General features: G+C 52.7%; 1 pseudogene; it reads left to right on the top strand.

Annotated features, from left to right (window-relative positions):
• Positions 1 to 298: 298 nt before the first annotated feature.
• On the top strand, positions 299 to 2217 carry LOC123401323 (annotated as a pseudogene).
• Positions 2218 to 4486: the final 2269 nt, after the last annotated feature.

Below are 4486 nucleotides of genomic sequence, written 5' to 3'. Positions count from 1 at the left end.
TATTTGCTAGTCCATGGTCCAAATGCCCTCTTCACAACCTTCCTAAAACCATCTTTGCATTTGGGCAAAGAGACTTTTCATGTTATCTTCTGGCTCAAAGATAGTCTTCACAGTCATCACCCAATGATGATAGATACTACTCCCTCCATTTTTTATATAAGGTCGCAAACCCACATTACACGTATCTAGGCAAAAGTTAATGTCTTCTAGTTAATATTGTACGACAATTTGTCTTCTTATTTGCCGTGTAAACTAATGTGTATTTTTTCTCTCATGCACACTCTCGCATGCATCACAATCTCACTCACTCCGGCTCTACCGTCGTACTCCACCTCGCTCGCGCGCGCAGCACACGTGCATTGCCGTGACAAGACAATGCCGCTGCTCCTCCTAATGCTCGTGCTCCTTCTGCCGGCCACGCCCGTGGCGACGCCGTCGGCGCTGCTGGGCATCAACTATGGACGGGTGGGGAACAACCTCCCGCCGACGGCCTCGGCCCTGCAGCTCCTCGCCGGCCTGGGCGTCGGCCGCGTCCGCCTCTACGACGCCGACCCGGCCACCCTCCGCTCCTTCGCCAACACGGGCATCGAGCTCGTCGTCGGCGTCCCCGACGAGTGCCTCGCCACCGTCTCCACCCCCTCCGGCGCCTCCTCCTGGGTCCGCTCCGTCATCCAGCCGGCGCTCCCGGCCACCAAGATCGCCGTCCTCGCCGTCGGCAACGAGGTGCTCACGGGCGCCAACAGCTCCGCCCTCGCTGCTCCCGGCCATGCAGTGCATCCACGACGCGCTCGTGCAGCTCGGCCTCGACAAGCAGGTCGCAGTCACCACCGCGCACAACCTCGGCGTGCTCGCCACCTCCTACCCGCCCTCGTCGGCCTACTTCCGCAAGGACCTCCTCCCGGTGCTCTGCCCGATCCTCGACTTCCATGCCCGCACTGGCTCGCCGTTCCTTGTCAACGCCTACCCCTACTTCGCCTACGCCGAGGACCCCGCCGGCGTGGAGCTCGAGTACGCCCTGCTCGAGCCCGGCCACGGCGGCGTCCCGGACCCATCCTCCGGGCTACGCTACCCCAACATGCTGGTGGCACAGGTGGACGCCGTGTACCACGCGATCGCGGCGACCAACCGCGTGGTGGCGCGCGCGGTGGAGGTGCGTGTGTCGGAGACCGGGTGGCCGTCGGCCGGCGACAGCAACGAGACCGGCGCGACGCCGCGGAACGCCGCAAGGTACAATGGCAACGTGATGCGGCTAGTGGGCGAGGGCAAGGGCACGCCGCTGCGTCCGGACGGGGCGCTGCGCGTCTACATGTTCGCGCTCTTCAACGAAAACATGAAGCCCGGCCCCTCGTCGGAGCGCAACTACGGGCTCTTCAAGCCCGACGGCACGCCGGTGTACGAGCTCGCCTACCGCCTGCCAAAGGACAACGCCACCACCTCATCCGGCGCTGGAGGCATTACCGCCGGCGGCGGCGGGTACAATGGCCACGGCTACGGGCAGCAGAACAACGGCTACTACAGCATCACGGCATCGGCAAAGACAAACATGGTGAGAGCTCTGCTTTTTGCTCTTGTAAATTTCCACCATCCGTGCTTCGCATCGATTCCTTTCTGAACTGAAAAGGCTCCATTTTGGATCAGTTTGCAAAGTTTTTATGGTACAAGTGTAGGCAAGTTGAAAAGGTTGCATCATCAATATGCTTGGTGATGCCTTTTGTTAGCCCCAAGGTAATAATATCATGGCATAAAGGAGCATTGCCATTGCCTGATCCAACACTCCGATGATGTACTGTGAGAGCTCATAAGCAAAGTAATTTGAAAATAAATTATAAGAACATGCCACTGGACCCACAGGTGAGGCCGTCGATGGACACTTAACTTGTTCTGCTGTCAGTACAAAACTATGAAACCATAATAAAGGAGGAGAAGAGTGTCAAGTGACCTGTAATCATCGACGAAGAAGAACAAATTAATTCTGAGTGACCTGTCTTCATGTTGGCTCTGCTCCCTTTTGGTCACCTGCTGATGTGTCTCCTTGTGTTTGTGCTTCTTGATAGGGTCGGTGGACATGGACACAAGCATGTGCGGCTGCCCTGTTGATGATGATGATGATGATGGCGTTCTGATTCTGAACACCTTCCAAGTTTCTGTTGAAATTTGGAGGTGGGCCTTAGGCCCATTAGAGAATTTCAGAAAAATCTACAAGGGCCCATGTAGGTGGTGGCATGACAAGGTGGTGGGAGTTTAGTCCCACCCCGCTAGTGGAGGAGAGTTTGGACCCCTTTATAAGGGTCTCTCTTCCACATGCTATTGGAGAATGAGAAGAGAAGGTGCCCTCGCGCACTCCTCCTCCGCCGCCCGCCTCGTCACGACGTGCCGCGCCGCGGGTTGCGGGAATGAGCCGAGCCGAGCTCATACCTACGCGCTTATTTTTGCCGGTCAGGAACGGAGAATACGTAACGGACAAGGAACGATCCGAGACGTCGGATCGTGGCTGTTACCGACTCGGACGTGGGCTTGGCCCACGTCTCTCCACCCAGCCGCCTTTATAAGCACGCGATCGCCTACCCTAGCCGTCACGAGAATCAGATCACATCTGCCTCACGCCTTCGTTCCTTGACTACTGCTGCTGCCGCCGGCGACTCCGTCCCGTTTACCGCGTACACGGTCGACGGGAGAGCAGGCCTCCGAAACCTCGCCTCTCCAGTTCTTGTACGGGAGAGGGGCGATTAGGTTTTTGGGATAGGATACTGCCGCCGCCGCCGCTGCTGCTACGGCCAACTGGCCGATTGGAGGGTATGACTCGTTTATCCTCATGTTCGTATTTATCCTAGCAGTACTACTTGTTTGCATAGATGCATCCACTATATGCGTAGTATGTGCTAGGTTAGCTCAAGATCAGCATGTCATTAGTCTAGTCAATGCCATGCTAGTTATTATTTTGTGGATTAATGTACTCGGAAAATTGCCTATTTACTCAACAATCCAAAAAACTAATATCTGTAGGATTTTTTCGAGTAATGGTTTTGCTGCTGCACTGAAACCGGATAAGTTTACCGGTACTTTTTTCAAGCGTTGGCAAACGAGAACCACCTTATGGCTCACGGCTATGAACGTGTTCTGGATAGCCGGTGTCACTCCTACGGAAACTATCACTCCTGAACAGGAGAAGATGTTTAAGGAGGCCACCGTCCTATTCCTTGGAGCAGTCATTAGCGTGATCGGAGATAAGCTGGTTGATGCATATTTACATATGCATGTTGCCAAGGACTTGTAGGAGGCGCTCGAATCTAAATTCGGGGCCACCGATGCTGGGAGTGAGATGTATGTTATGGAGCAGTTCCACGATTACAAGATGGTTGACAACCGTTCTGTATTGGAACAAGCTCATGAGATAATATGCATAGCTAAGGAACTTGAGGTTCTTAAGTGCAATTTGCCGGGCAAGTTTGTCGCGGGCTGTATAATTGCTAAGCTCCCTAATTCCTGGAGGAACTTTGCTACTACTCTGAAACATCAGAGGCGTGAGTTCTCAGTAGAGGACATCATCGGCCATCTGAGTGTTGAGCAGAACTCGAGAGCAAAGGACTCCAATGGAAAAGCGGTGGAAAGCTCTTCTGCTGCCAATATGGTACATCAGAGGAACTTCAATTCTCACAAGCCCAAGGGAAAGAACTCTGTCCAACAGAATACCGACTTCAAGAAGAAGGGGAAGAAGCCCTTCAAGAAGAATAAGAAGGGAGATGGCTGCTATACTTGTGGTTCAGAGGAACATTGGGCGAACAAATGCCCAAACAAGTACAAGAAGCCGGGCAGGACTCCAAGTCTGCAAACATGATTGTGGGCAACAATGAAAGTGGTGCATCTGGGTACGGTAATTTACTTACTGTGTTTACAGTTTGTCAGTCCACCGATTGGTGGGTGGACACGGGTGCAAATATTCATGTGTGTGCTGACTTGTCATTGTTCTCTTCTTATCAGGCCACCGGTCGCGGGTCCGTATTGATGGGGAATGGCGCGAGTGCTTCTGTTCTTGGTGTTGGCACGGTCGATCTGAAGTTTACTTCGGGAAGGATCGTGCAGCTGAAGAACGTGCAGCATGTCCCCGCCATCAAGAAGAATCTCGTTAGTGGCTCCCTTCTGTGTAGAGAAGGGTTTAAGTTGGTGTTCGAGTCTAATAAAGTAGTAGTTACGAAATATGGACTTTTCGTTGGAAAAGGTTATGAATGCGGAGGTCTGTTCCGCCTTTCTCTAGCAGATTTTTGTAATAAAGTCGTGAACAATATTCATTCGAGTGTTAATGAATCTGAAGTTTGGCATTCATGTCTTTGTCACATAAGTTTCGGTGTTATGTCGCGGCTAGCAAAACTGAATTTAATCCCAACTTTCACTTTAGCCAAAGGTTCTAAGTGCCACTCGAACCAACTGTTGTGGGAATACTTCTATTTTAATGCAGATTACAACTGAACACTACCAACAGTACACCAAA

Source organism: Hordeum vulgare, chromosome 1H (assembly GCF_904849725.1).
Source record: "Hordeum vulgare subsp. vulgare chromosome 1H, MorexV3_pseudomolecules_assembly, whole genome shotgun sequence".
NCBI classification, from domain to species: Eukaryota; Viridiplantae; Streptophyta; class Magnoliopsida; order Poales; family Poaceae; genus Hordeum; species Hordeum vulgare.
This window is presented reverse-complemented; position numbering and strand designations above follow the sequence as displayed.